Here is a 15,381-nt window from a genome sequence, read left to right on the forward strand (position 1 = left end):
GGAAATTGTGATCTCTATGTGTGTGTGTGGTTTTTTTTTTCTGGTTCCAAAGTACTCAATTATATGACTATACAATAGGTTTTGTTTTCCTCCTTTGACTTGCCATAAAAGCAGTCATCCTCAATTACTTAAAACAGTGAGTTTTGTTTGTTTTTTTGTTTTAGTAAAAGTCAGAAGGTAGTGGAATCATCTAGGAAGCTTTTTAAAATTACAGATACTCTCCTTCCTTTGCCTCTGATTCTGGCACATGTGGAGAGGGAGCGTTGTACCTTAAAAACCTCCCCAGCTGCATCACATCTCCTCCTCTGGCTTCTCCCACTGAACAACTTCTGCAACCTGTCCTACTGAGAACCATTGCTTTAACCTATATTATAAAAGAAGAGATGTTTCGCATCATTGAATATGTATAAGCCAAACAACAGGGTTTTTTTTTTAATAACTTGATGACTACAACCATGCACCATTGATTTTCCCCAATCGAAATTGTTATGGATATCGCTGTTAAAAAACAATTCTGTTCATGGCTCTGTGCAACTACATCTTAATCTTTAATCCATAAAACTTCTGTATCAAGAAGCATTTTATTATCACAAATTACTCTAAAAATACACTATAATAACAATATGAAGGATTTTAGTGACTTGAATTTCCTTGTATTCTATTTCAGTGAAAATCTAGTTAGATTTTAAAAAGGATTATATGCTGAAATATGTTGCAATTCAATCCCAGGGAAAGAACACAATAGATCTAGGTTTCCAGTGTAACGTTTTGGATAAATGTTTTACTCTGCTGCTTGTCTGGTTTGCTTCAACTCTTTTCACTTACCGCCAACCAAATAAAGGAGAGGGAAAGGCAGATGCACAAACAGGGGCATGGGAGATGGGGCAGGTGTGGGATATTTGATCTCAGTAACCACCAAGCTTTGGTGCCTGGGAAGTCCCAGTTGGATCCTTGGCTTCTTTGATGGTGGAAACTGATTTGTTGGCTTAGGGGGTGACTGACCTGGCTCACTTCACAGCGGCTTTGTCTGCCTTGGATAGATAGCCCCTGAGGCCCTTGCTCTCTGCAGGTGCAGTGAGGGAATTTTCTACAGTTTGAGGAGGCCTACTCTACAAAAACCACATAAAGAAAATTTTTCAATAGAGAACTCTGAAACTTAGTCTTACTCTTCTTTCATTTTCTTCTTAGAGCCTCAGATTTTTCAGGTATAATCAATTTTGTTGTGTGAAATTTCCATTTCAATCAGCACCTGCCCCCAAAAGCTTTCCAGATCATCTCTAATTTATACCTGCCAAAGCCTGCCTCCTGCTTTGCAAGGTGTTTGGATGGGAAGACTTCTTCCTGGATTGAGAAATCTTTTTTTTCAAATTCTTGTTTACATTTGCTGTTGCAGATGTAACTGAAGCTCTAATTGCCTCATTATTTCAACATTCTCTTAACAGAAAACCTCCCAGTGTTTCTGATATAAGTGAACATTTGAAATAAAAATATATAGTTTCTGTGAGACTTTGAATGGAAAAAAATTTGTCCATTCCTTAGTGCTGAAAAAACTCAGGCAATTTACTTTCTGCAGGCTTAGTGAGAACATTTCAGAAGAGAACTTGTGTGGCTGTGTGTACCTTGGAAAATACTGACACCAAGAAAGATTTGTTTCACTTTGTGTTTAGGAGAGTAAAGTTTAATTGCGTTCTAGCTCCAACACACAGAAGCAAGAGAGAATTGCTTCTCCATTCCAGATGTCTTTTCTGAACTTAAAAGATGTTTCAATATACATCTACTAGTGAGAGTAAGATCAGATCAGACAAGCCTTGAGAAAGCATTAACCTCCCAGGGACCCCAGAGGGAGCTCCCAGTTTTGAGTGTGGATTTTTTTTTTTCATGATGGCAAGAAACACTTTATTTTTGGTTGAGTCACTGGTCTAGCTCAACTAGAGCGTGGATTATAAGCACAATTTGATTCAATTCCGCAATGTTTGGAAGCACAAGGCATTGTGGGAGATAAGCATGAATGAGACCAAAACCTGGTCTCTGGTCTCCTGGGAGTTTATGGTGCAATGGGGGAGACTAAGAGTTAATGCACACGATTTAGATTAGGGAGACCTTGAGAATGATGTGTTAGGGATATACAGGAGTGTCTTTGGTCACATGGAGAGGGGCTCTGGAATCTTAGGCTTCTTGAGCTCAGCTTGGAAAGATGTGGCTGGCACGGTAGTTTCTGAAATGCTTCCTATTTCCATTAAGTATCAAATACCTTTGGGAATAAATTAACTCTATCATTTAATCATTCATTTATTCATTCAACAATATTGAGGACTCACTGTGGGCCAGTTACTGGACCTTCCTGGATTTACTCAATATTTATTCATTCAATGTCTGTTATTCGAGCACCTACCACATACCAGCCACTGTTCTAGACTCCTCTCCCTAGGACTATAATCTCTCTCTAGGATTACAGTCTAAAGATGGTGAGCCATGGGAAACCACTATGACCATGGAGTCCAATTCAAACTTCTTCATTGTCCCCATACTTTACAACCAACTCAACATTGTTTACCTTACCACCATGGTTGGAATTTTTCCAAAGTGGGAGCCATTTTAAATTTAATTGATGTCATAGTTTGGGATAAATCAATGAGTTAGGATATAAAAACTTGAGTTGTAGTTCTGGACTCACCCCTTATAAGCGTCTCCATCTTGAACAATAATTTTGACTATTTAATATTAGAGTGGGTAGTGTGAGGATTGAATAAGGAAGGGTATCTGAAAGCCCCTATCATCTATGAATCCGTAAAATAACAGAATGTTTTATTGACTCGCAACTTGCTTAGCACAGCAGGTACTCAGCATTTACAAAATTCTTGATGATGATGAGGATGATGGTAAGTGCTTGTTGATGTTGAATACTATCACTATGCCCCCAAATGATATTGGAAATGGGTCTGTTATGGACTGAACTGGGTACCCCCTCTAATTCATAAGCTGAAGCCCTAACCCCCTGTGTGACTGCATTAGGAGATAGGGCCTTTAAGATGTGATTAAGGTTAAAAGAAGTCATAAGGGTGGAGCCCTAATCCAATTTGACTGATGTCCTTACAAGAAGAAGAAATATACCAGGAGTGCTTGTGCACAGAGGAAAGGCCATGTGAGGACACAGCAAAAAGGCAGCCATCTATAAGCGAAGGAGAGAGACCTCGTGAGAAACCAGTCTTGTCAGCATCTTGATCTTGGATTTCCAGTGTGGGGTGGAGCCTGAGATTCTCCATTTCTGATAAGCTCCTGGATGACACCAATGCTGAGGGGGACCACATTTTGGGCAATAGGATTAGAGCAGTGGTTCCCAAACTTTTCTGATGATGAGACTCTCCCAGAGACCCGGTTAAAAATACAAAGTTCCAGGCACCTAACCAGAACCACTGAATTAGAATGCTCTGGGGAGTGACGTGGGGAAAGATTTTGACTCTTAGGTTTTTTTTTTTTTTTTAATACTTTAGGTGATTCTTATCATAAGATGTTTGGAAAAGTCTTGTAGACCAGTCCTTATATTTTCTTCATACCATCTAAATGTCCCTAATAGGACACACTTGACAATGACTCAATGACCAGGGTTGTATAATCACCTCTATTTGAATATTCAGTGAATTCCTGGACATGTCTGTCTCCCCCTAAGTGATTTTGCCTAGTAGAGGAGCAGATAATTACAAAAATCATTGACTTTCCTGCTTCCTTTGTTTTGTGGTGTCTCTCCAGGAATGGGAGAGAGGATGGAAAGAAAGAAGAATCCAAATGGTTCAAACACTTTCTTCCACCTTGGAGATGGATGAATCACCCTACTACTCTCTGCACCATCTTTCCCAGCTTCTTAGAAGGGGCTGCTCTGGCCTCTCTCGCCGTGTTTTCCTGAACATAGAGCCTTTCCCAGGGACCTCAAGCCAGGCTGGGCAGCCAGAGGTGAGTCTGTCTGGAGGCTGCCGGTCATTCTTTGGATGGCGCCTACCTCCCCTAGGGCAAGGATGCATGAGCATGACCATCTCCCCTACACTCTGCAGTCTCATTCTTGTAGCCTCCTGTGCCTTGCAATACATTTTGACCTAATTGTTTGTGGTTATAAAGAAATCATTTTTAGATAATTTATTGATGCATTTCTTAACTCTTTCAGTCCCAGATCCAGTTTGCTTGTATTGTTCTCCTTACTTGGAATGGCTTTTCTCCTTTCTTTCTTTATTTAAAAGCTACATACCTTTCACTGTTAGCCTCGGTCTCAGTCACTCAGGAGCTTCTTTTGAAGGCTCCATCTTTGTCAGTTCCCTCTTCCTTAACTACTACAGTGCTGACATTGATGCACAGGGAGGCAGACGGGTGAGGTGGTAAGAGAAAGAACATATTTTAGAATCGAAAGATCAGGATTTCAATTCCAGGTCTGCCAGGTCATAGTTGTGTGACTTTGGTCAAGGGATTTAACATCTTCGAGCCTCATACAAAAAGGGGAATTATAATATCTACTGATATTTGGGGACATATGAGGTGACATTTATAAGGAAGCTTGGACAGCATTGAGACATAGCAGGGCTTTTGTTATTACTACCATGTTTTACAATTTAACTGCTCCATGTGTTTAAGTTTTTACCTACCTTAAAAACAACCAAAGACAGAAATAATGTTTGGCTTTGTTTTAAAATTCCCTTTGGTTCTCCAAATGGTGCAGGTCTTTGAACAAAGGTCTGAAAGTCTCACTTGAAGAAGTGTGAAACCCAAGAATAAGTTAAAGAAATTCTGTCCTCAGAGTTAGGAGCCAACACAGACCAAATACCAAACACAGGATACCAGTTGCATTTTCCAAGTAATGCTCTGTAGAATCCAATACATTCTATATAGTGATCTTGGGAAATGCATAAACTGGGGAGGTGGGGGGGAACCCTTGAGTTGAAATTAGTTTAAGAAATGTTGCTAGATACAGCCTCCTCTTAACTAAAGACAAATATTAGAGCCTTGATTTAAAGAGATCTGTTTAACTTAGTTTAACCTTAGTGTTTTCCAAATGGTTTGACTGAAACATTTTTTTCAATTAGCATCTATGCACAATAGACATTTAACTGGCATAAGAACCATTATCATTACCTTCAGAGATAGCCGTCTAACTGATCTGTGTTTTAGTTTCAGCAACTTTGTGTTCAGCTGGGTTAACCTAGAGAGGGCGGGGGTGTGCCTCGGCCTCTGAACACTGTTGTATACCTTATTCTTCTGTGATGTTTTCTTTTGATGAGTTGCACCTGGCTTGGATGAGGTACTTCTCAGCAAACATCTAGACTAGTATATTAGCAGAACTCCTTCAGCCAAGCTATATGTATATAAAGCTTATATTTAAGCTCGATTTGGAGGAGAGCAATTGAGTTTCACTTACTGCATGCTCAAATGGCGAGAATTGGGTTTCTATGAGATTACAGATTCATCTGGTCAGGAAAATATTGCTGAGATCACTAATGCATCTCCTTACTGACTTCATTCTCTGTCCTTCAGATAAGTGAAACTTGTTTGTGCTGTCTGTGCCTGGTCTTTCTGTCAATCTAACCTACTCTTGGCATCTGTTAATATTGGGGTCAGATAATCCAGTGAATACCAGAAATATTTTCCCAGAAATAACCAAATCCTCTATTTTGACTTGGAAGCAGTTTATATATCTTTCTGTGCTTTTAGGAAGTTAGCATAGACAAATGTAAAAAAAACACATTTTAAATTTAGAAATTATATTATGAAATTATAGTCCCTTAACTAGCTGTCATTAAACTGATTTGCAGATTGTGTCCTCCAGTGAGTTGCACACCCTCCCAAGGTAGATTGTGCTTGATGGCACACCTGATTATGCCAGTTGTGCTGCTTGTTACACTTCCATAGTTTAATTAGAACTTACACACCAATGACAAGAGTGCAGACAAGAAGATTGCTGCTGAATGCTTTGTATAAAAAAACTAGATAAAAAGTAAGCTGTCAAAAAAAAAAAACACCTAAAAAAGTAAGTTACCTGAATATTACTGCTATAAAATTAGGTGTGGGTAAAACAGTTATAAAAGCTGGGGGAGGGAAGTTCATAAAGATCTCAAGGTGCCTTTAAATTCTTGGTTGACTTAAAAGACATTAAAATGGGACATCATAGATAATATATTATCAATTATGGAAAGACAATGGAGAATTCCGATCAGTGAATCCATATGTTAATGAAAAGTTTTATTCCAAACCAAATCTTGGTGAATAAATAGGTTCTTATATTTTTAGTCAAAACAAATTATGTATGATGTATTTTATAACATTATCATTTTTTCTTTTTTATGTGTATTGTTTTTAAAATCTTTTTTTTTAACATTTTTTTATTGATTTATAATCTTAAAATCTTTTTTAAACTAAAGTATGGTCAGTTTACATTTCTGGTGTACAGCACAATAGTTGTCATACATATACATACATATATTCATTTTCATATTCTTTTTCATTATAGATTACTACAAGATATTGAATATGGTTCCCTGTGCTCTACAGTATAAACTTGCTATTTATCTATTTTATACATAGTAATTAGTATCTGCACATCTAGAACTCCCAATTTATTCCTCCCCACCCCGTACCCTCAGTAACCATAAGTTTGTTCTCTATGTCTGTGAGTCTGTTTCTGTTTTGTAAATAAGTTCATTTGTGCCTTTTTTTTTTTTAGATTCCACATATAAGTGATGTCATTTGGTATTATGTATTATTTTTATAATAACCTTTTAGTTTAACCATCTATCTTTCTCGGTCAACCAACCAACTTGTTGGTTCAGTCCTGTTATACTGGATAAGAGGCGTCTGCCGTATGAACGTTGTGAGAAATGAAGCATCAGATCTCCTCCTGCAATTTCAGCTCTCCTCCCTCACCCAGTTGTAATGCGAACACACCTAAAGCCACAGAACCCTGTGCTCCCTTTAATGGAAGTGGCTGCATCCACCTTTTGGCTCTTGTCTGCTCAGCAGTCTGTATGAAAAATATAAAAGATGACGAGTAGCCTGCTTCCTTGCTTCTGGATCTATCAGCTGTTACAGCTATCACCTTAGTCTCCCTGGGTTCCTGAAGTCCCGACATTTGTTTGTCTTAATCCCAGAGACCCAGTTGGCCTTTCTCAGCATTGCATTCACTTCTTTAACCTGGTGACTTGCTTTGGTAGCTGACAGCTAAGACTCTCTGTTTCATCTCCTGTCTCCCAACTGTCCCGCCCATACTTTCTATGGCCTTGTTCATCTCTGAGTTGAGCTTCCAGTTGAGGGTCCCTTGTCTTGGTCTTCATCTGGCACGGTCTTCATCTTCTAGTTTCTAATTTCCTAACTGGATAGTGAAGTGATTTTGCTCTTTTTACTATGTTTTTCAGCAGAGACAGAAGACTGGAACTTAGCTAGGAAGGCAGCCATTCTTTGCACATATTGCTTCAACTCTGTTCTTCTTTATGTTATTTTTGAGCTGCATCTAGGGGCCAGGATGAAACTGGAGGGACTAGTCTCTTGTAATTATGTAGCTTGGTCACAGGCATCTATGGTAACTATCCACCATATGATCTCAAGCTAGCTCTGGATTATTAATTATATATATCTTGATCATGATTTTGGCTTTTGGGAACCAAGGCTAGGAGTTAAATCCAACCATGGAAGGCTGGTGGATTTTGCCAATAAACAGATAAAGAGGAGCAAGATGGTGTGGTGGCAGTAGTGGTGGCAGTGAATGGCTATTCCTTATTTTAAAGATAAACTATTTTCTTGGGTCATGGTAGAGAATAAACTCAGTGATGTTATTATGAATACAAAGGCTGAAAAGGAATATGAAAATAATGCTTTTTCTTAGAATAATTTGTCTGTAGAATAAATAATGCTTTGTTTCAGATTTCAAGTTTAAAGAAGGCACTAGAGCAAGTTAAAACATATTTTAGACTTAATATTATATAAGGACAGAACCAGAATGAGAACATGCATCACCCTTTAGTTCTGGTCCTTATACCACTCTCCTCAAATACCCTTGTGTGATGCTGACTTGGGGCTCTCCAGTGACCTAGCAAATAACAATCCACGTGAACGAGTACAAAGGTCAACATGCCTACACCAATTATTAGCCCAAGTTGAATCTCCAATCTAACCATTTATTTCCAAAAGGACTTGTAGATGTTATTATATGGTTTTATAGCTCGTTCAATATTGAGACTTCTACTTCTGTTTGGAATTCATCTGTTAGATTTAGACAGCACATGTGTTGGAAGTATTAATAAATGTGACTCAGTCTTAAATGAAAAATAGTCTATAGTAATTCTCCGTCTAGTATCTTGCAGGTCTTAATTAGCAAGGCAAGAGCTGAGGGATATGATTCAGTGACACAGAAAATAAACACAGAGTATATTGCATATGATGCTGAAAAACCCAAACAAATTCTAGTATCCTGGGCATACGTACAGGAATAATTTCCACAATAGAAAAACACAGTATTTTTTTTTTTAATTAAAGTGCAGTCAGTTACAGTGTATCAATTTCTGGTGCACAGCACAATGTCCCAGTCATGCATATACATACATATATTCATTTTCATAAAAGGTTATTATAAGATATTGAATATAGGTCCCTGGGCTATACAGAATAAATTTGTTTTTTTTTAATCTATTTTTATACATAATGGTTAACATTTGCAAATCTCAAACTCCCAAATTTATCCCTTCCCACTCCCTTTCTTTAGGAAAAGTAATACAGGTAGTGTAGGCTTCTTTTACATAATAAGGTGCAATAGTTGTCCAGGTAACTTTAGCAACAAGACACCATCCTGTGCTGTTCAGCCAATAGTTCCAAGAAAAATGTCCACAAACAATAAAGAATCTGATTGCTATTAGTAGAACATTCCTGGCTACTTCTACCTGATACAATAAAGGGTGATAATGCAAACAGAAGGGATTTAAATGAACTTGCTTGGTTTTTACTAGCAGTAACAGTAATTTACATTCATTTTTGGATATGTTGATTGTTAAGATGCAAAGATTTTTAAAGCATACATCAAAGATTCCTTTATTGACATATACAAACTGTTGTACCTAAAAATGTCTTCCATTTAATAAGCCATATTGCAAGATCAATTTGGAACCTGCTTGCTATGCTAAAAAATATGAGAACAACACAGTGCCAAAGATCTCAGCAGAGTGTGAATTTTTTGATAGAAAAAAAAATTGATCATTTTGAGGCTTATTTGGGGTTCTCATGACGTCTGCTCCCCATTTCCAAACAGAAACTTCCTGTCCTAAACAAGGGGTTGCATGAGAACACCTTAAGAAGGTCCCTTCTGGGTTATATTAGCATCAGGCAAAGTGCACCATCTCCTATGAGGTTATGTTTATGTAACAGAAACAGTGATTCAGCTCTGAGCAAGCACTCCGGACTTTTATTATATAGCACTTTTATTCTTAAACCGCCATGCACCTCTGCCATAGCCTTGCCTCATCTTTGGGTGATGATCTGAACCAAGTTATCTACTCTCACTAAGCCTCTCTACCCCTGCCACTTTGTTACCTCTTTGAGCGATGCCTGTGTAATTGGTACCCGGAACAAGTTGGGTGCAGGAAACTGAGGTGCTATAGCAAATTGTTTTCTTCCTTTTCACTCCTTTTAAACTTGGGCTCTGATCTTATTCTTCCACGCTCCTGGAGAAGAAAACTCTAGGCAAGTCCTAGACTTTACTGAGACTCTGAACAGAATCACTTTGATGATTGAAATGGCCCCTTGAGTGTAATAGTCAAACCCCAGTCCTCACTTGATGGATATCTCCACTTCTTCCCCAGCTTATTCGCTTTGAGATACTTTGTGAGTCCTTTTTATCAGGAAGGTAAAACTTTCCTAGAGGCTCCTTAGAAGACTTCTGCATCTGTTATGTTAGCCCATGTCACGTGACCACGTGTAGCTGCCATGAGAATGGGAAAGTGAGCATTTAGCTTTTCCAGGCTCCAGAGTGGAGGCACTGCAGGAAGACTGGGAAGGGGTGTTCAGTTACCAACTGACAGTTTTTTCTATAACCTCTCTCTATGCTGTATCATGAAAGGCAGTGGTGGAAGTTGGATTTCGGTATTTCCTCAGATCCAAATTTAGGTATTTGTGAGGCGGGAAGCCCCATAAAAAGACCGGCAGGACCCCTAAGCAGGGCGGCTGCTCTCCTCCCAGCACCATCCGGTTCCCTGGCCCAGAGGCTCTATCTCACTTTTTGCCCCTAAAGCGGCTAACTTACACCTAGAATTCTATTGGTTCCCTGAGGTCACTTCTGATTGGTTATTTCCTTCACTCCTGATTGATTGGTTATTACTCTCACTTCTGATTGGTCCACTTCCCTAACTTCTGATTGGTCCATTTGTAGTACTTCATTTGCATGGAGCTCACTCCTGATTGGTCTATTTCTACAAAGCTTGTTTCTGGTTGGTCAACTTCTGTTGTACTTTATTTGCATATGATGTTGCAAAGTGTAAAACTGGCAGCCTATAAAAGGCCTGTGTAAACCTACAGAAGGGGTCCAGAGCTTGAAGTGTTAACTCATCTGGGCTTGCTGGCGTAATAAACCTGAATTCTCCAACTCTTGGAGTGCTGCTTGGTCTGTCGCCTGCGTCCAGGTTGCTGTCGTAACTGAGCTGTAATATCTAGCTGTAACACATTTTCCCACAACATTTGCATTAGCAAATGGATGGGAGGGGGAAAGGGACACACACACGGAAATTATTTAACAGAGTTAAAGCAAAGACAATAGGAGGTTCAAGGCAACTTAGAAAGTTCTAATTCTTCCATTTGCCTTTTAATGTAGCAAGTGGCTGTGCGCTTCCTGATACCAGGCAGATGTATCTTTTTGAAGAACTCTTTCACCTGGAGGCATTTCTATGGCCCTTTTGTTCTGAAAATTGAACAGAAAGGCCTAGGATTTGGTATCCTGCCTCTGAATGAGGTATACAATGGAAAATATTTTGGAAAATAACCACAAAAAAAAGGTAAAATTATTATGTCGATGGAATAAATAGGTGAAATAGTCCTATCTTTCTCTTCCATTTTATATTAGAGAGTTAATCAAATAAATTATTGTTTGTGATATTTATTTCATAAACAGTATATTGGAAATGAGGAAAATAGTTATGTTTTTATTATTTTAAACACAATAGTTTTTCTCTTAGAAAGGCGTCAGATAGAATGTTTTTAACAGCAGACAACAAATGCCTTATCACTAAAGACTTAAAAAAGGAGGAGATTTATTTAACTCCCATAAGTGCCTAGGGAGGGCTGACTGCAGGGGTCAGTTACCCCTGCCCTCCTCTAAGAAGCCCTGGGCTCCACCCGCTTCTGCGTATGGCTGTTACCTGCAGGCTGGTGGCAAAATTACCACCGTTTAGGACATTACAAAACAACTCCCCACAGAAGAGCTTATTTTCAAAAGCTTAAAGTGCTCGAAATGTGGTTCAGACTGGCTTCATAGAATCACCTGGGAATTTTTTTAAGAATGAAATTCTCAGGCTTCCTAATTCAAAGCTCTGGGAGTGGGCCCAGCACCCTGCAGTTTAACAAACACTCCTGGTGATTCTTGGCTTTACTCAAGTTTGGGAACCACTGGCTCAGGCCAGAAATTCTAAATCCTAGCTGTACATTGGAATCACCAGCGGACCTTTAAAGGCACCAGACGCCAGAGCTCTACCCCAGAGCTGTTGAAACTGGAGGGAGGGGGTGTAAAAGGGGGAGGTCGGAAGGGAGGGACCCGCATTGTACCTCACAAGGTTCCCTGGGCTGAGAAACTCCGACTTCACCTAAGTGTGACCTTCCCCTGGGCTGGGCATAGCCTGGGCCCGGACTTCCCTGAACATAGGTGTCGTAAAGAAGGTCGATACCTGCACAGCGTGATGGTCTTGTTGAGAAGAATGATGGCTGTTGGGAAGGCCACAAGAGCCCCTCCCTCACAGGTTCCATAGTTATGATCTCAACACAGATCCCAATTCACACTCCTTCTCTCTCTTAATGTTATAAAGTATTTTCACACTGTTAACATAGTTTTATTTCATAATTATTACCTTAATGTCTACACAATGACTCGAATTATTTTGAAGTAGAAGTGTATGTAATTTTCACAAACTTAAGAAATGTTCATAAAGATTATGAGGAGCTGGTGTTATATAAGCTTAAAATTACCATAGAAATGGATTCGGCAAACCTCTGCTGTCAGAGGTATAGTAGACGTGTGTGTGTGTGTGTGTGTGTGTGTGTGTGTGTGTGTGTGTGTGTGTGTGTGTGAGATGATATGTCAACATGAGGGAAACACAGTTTTGGGGAGCAGTGCTGAGTGTTTTTCTACCGTCCCTGATAACAGAACTCATAAGGAGATAATTCCCAGCAAAAAAATGTGCAAAAGACTTTTTCAGCTGTACTCTGTAATTAGTAGAATATTAGTTCTTTTAGGTATGAGATGGAAACACCATGATTCATGCTGCATTGCTAAATATTTAGGAAGTCAATGCCAGAAATTGCCTAACTTTCTTCTGACAGAGATCTCATTAGATGGGAAAAAGATCAACTGACAGATCAAACAATGGGTACCTGTTAGGCACCTATAAGACATTCCTGCAAGAGAGTCTGCTAGGGACTGTGCAAGAGGAGGGGGCAGAGCCCTGCTCCTGAGGCTCTTACCTGATGGCTGAGAGAAGAGTCTGTGGACAGAAAATGGTAGCTGATTCAAGGGCCCAAACAAAGAACTAATAAAATACTGTGCCTTTATCAAATGGCTACTGTCGACATGAGATTACCAGGTGTTTAGTGGAAGGCTCTGGATTAGGGTGATGTGGGACAAAATTATAGCAGTGTGATTGCAGCAGGATTCAAAACAACGGACAGCATTTAGTCCTACACGGGGAAGATCATGGGGGCAGCGTAGTAAGGTGGGGGAAAGGCACATACAAATGTGTAGAGGCTTTTGATGGTGAAGGATAGCCCAGTCTGATTTGAAAGGTAAGATAAAGTCCACTCTCGTTGTGTTTCTGGTTAAAGCAGCTGGAGTTTTTGCATGCCAACTATAAGCAGGAGACTTAAACAAAATGAGTTTGGAGATACAGGTATGGGCTGGATCATGGAGGTGTCTGTGAGCCATGCTATGGTCTTAAGCTTTCTTGTGCATCAGTTTCCTTATCTACAAAATGGGACTAATAATACATACCTCAAAAGATTTTATTTAGGATTAAGCAAATTAATACTAATTCACAGCACATAGTAATTGGGCCAGTAGATGTTTTCTGTTATAAGTAGTATTAGTATTATTGTCTTGGCAATGGGAAACCCTTAAAAAATATTGAACAGAAAATACAAATTATCCAATTTGCATTAAAAAAAATTAGAACAAGAAGCTGTACAGGGAAGAGGGGTCCAGGCACTGGGAATGGCACCCACAGGATGGAGCCAGCATGGGAACAAGAGGAGAAGCCACGGGAATGGTGGGGGAGGTGGATGAATGGTGGAGGAGAGACGTGTGATGGCGGGAGAGAGGTGTGCAGGAGCCAAGTTATGCAGACTCTCCCAAGCCTTGAAAAAACATTGAGGGGTGAGAAGGGATAAATTTAAGTGTTTGAGATTTGTAAATGACAACCACTATATATAAAAATAGATAAAAAATAAATTTCTTCTGTATAGCATAGAGAACTGTATTAAATATCTTGTAATAACCTTTAATGAAAAAGAATATGAAAACAGAAAAAAACATGGAATGTGTATTCAGCTAGCCATTGAATTAAGTATATTGTAAGTTGTGTTCAAGAAATATTTAGCAACCATTATCATGCCATCTATGTCTTTATTTATTCACTGGAAAAATGATAGAAAGTCATAGAAAAGAACGTAGTTCTAGGACACAACTCTTGTGACTTTTCAGTAGTTTGACATCAATCCATTAATTTACACTAATGATAATTAATTGCTTATCAAGTGCAAGATATTTCAGTAATTGCCTTGCATACATTATTCAATATAATATAACAAGCCTATAAAGATGGTATTACATTATTACTTCATTCCTATAGTTGAAAAACAGTCAAAGCTTAAAAACTAACTGCTCAGAGTCACCCAAACTATGGAGCTAAGGTTTCAACTCAGAGAGCCTGACACCAAGGTTATGCTTTTAATCACTAAATAGTCTTTGAGCCATCTAATTATATTATCATCCAACACTTTTCATCTTGATCTCATGGATGCAACTAAGTATTTTGTCGAACAATGGCCTAAAATCCATTTTCAAAATATTTGTTATTTCTCTCATTTACTTATATTTTACCTCGATTAAAAAAAAAGAAATGTTAATATACGTGGGTAACATTCGAGTTTCTTTATTTTAAGGATTTTCCTCTTAATATGATGTAACTGTACAGAGTCCACTTGAGTCATTTATTCCTTAGTATGAATGAGACTGGTTTTGTTTGCAGGAAGGAGATAAAGCATCATTGTATTTATGTTCCAGTCAGAAATGGTACTGGGTGGGGAGGGTATAGCTCAGTGGTAGAGTGCATGCTTAGCATGCACGAGGTCCTGGGTTCAATCCCCAGTGCCTCCATTAAGCAAACAAACAAACAAACCAACAAACCAACCGAATTACCTACCCTCTCCCCTACCCTCACAAAAAAAGAATGATACTGGGGTATAACGTAAACCCCAATCAATATGGTATAAATAAAAGTTACTTAGAAGTTATTTAGAAGATTCAGTTAAAAAGCTTGACAATATTTGAGGAGCAAATAAAAAAATAAAAACCAAAGCTTAATTTGGGGGGAATATTATCAAATAAAAAGAGAAAAGAAATTAAGGCATCTATAATTTCACCATTTAGAGATAATATCTTTTAGCAGAAATGTGTAAATTCCAGAACTTTTGCTGTTTTCCCTTTTCTTTTTTTTAATAATAAGCTTTACTTCTTAGTGAAGTTTTAGGTTCATGGCAAGATTGAACAGATTGTACAGCAAGTTCTCCTACACACCCTGCCCCGACACACATACAACCTCCTTCACTATTGACACTCCCCACCAGAGCATTTTTTTGCAGTTAATGAACCTACACTGACTCATCATAATTACCCAGCATCCATAGTTTACATTAGGTTCACTCTTGGTCTTGTACATTCTGTGGGTTTGGACAAATGTATAGTGACATGGATCAACCATTGTAGTATCATACAGAATAGTTTCACTGCCCTAAAATTCATGCTTCCCTTCTCTCAGTCCCTGGAAACCACTGATTCTTTTACTGTCTCTGTGGCATTGCCTTTTCCAGAAGGTCCTACAGTTGGATTCATCCAGAATGTAGCCTTTTCAGATTGGCTTCTTTCACTTAGTAATATGCTTTATTTCC

General features: G+C 38.8%; 1 long non-coding RNA gene across 1 annotated transcript in view; it reads left to right on the plus strand.

The window, feature by feature from the left end:
• Positions 1-3,758: 3,758 nt before the first annotated feature.
• The window catches only part of LOC135321598 (uncharacterized), a 102,395-nt gene continuing 90,772 nt past the window's right edge, over positions 3,759-15,381 (plus strand). Inside the window, exon 1 of the long non-coding RNA XR_010381467.1 lies at positions 3,759-3,948. This is a non-coding gene — a long non-coding RNA (uncharacterized LOC135321598). The remainder of the gene's footprint in view (positions 3,949-15,381) is intronic.

The sequence above is a fragment of the Camelus dromedarius genome, chromosome 6 (genome assembly GCF_036321535.1).
Source record: "Camelus dromedarius isolate mCamDro1 chromosome 6, mCamDro1.pat, whole genome shotgun sequence".
Classification (NCBI taxonomy): Eukaryota; Metazoa; Chordata; class Mammalia; order Artiodactyla; family Camelidae; genus Camelus; species Camelus dromedarius.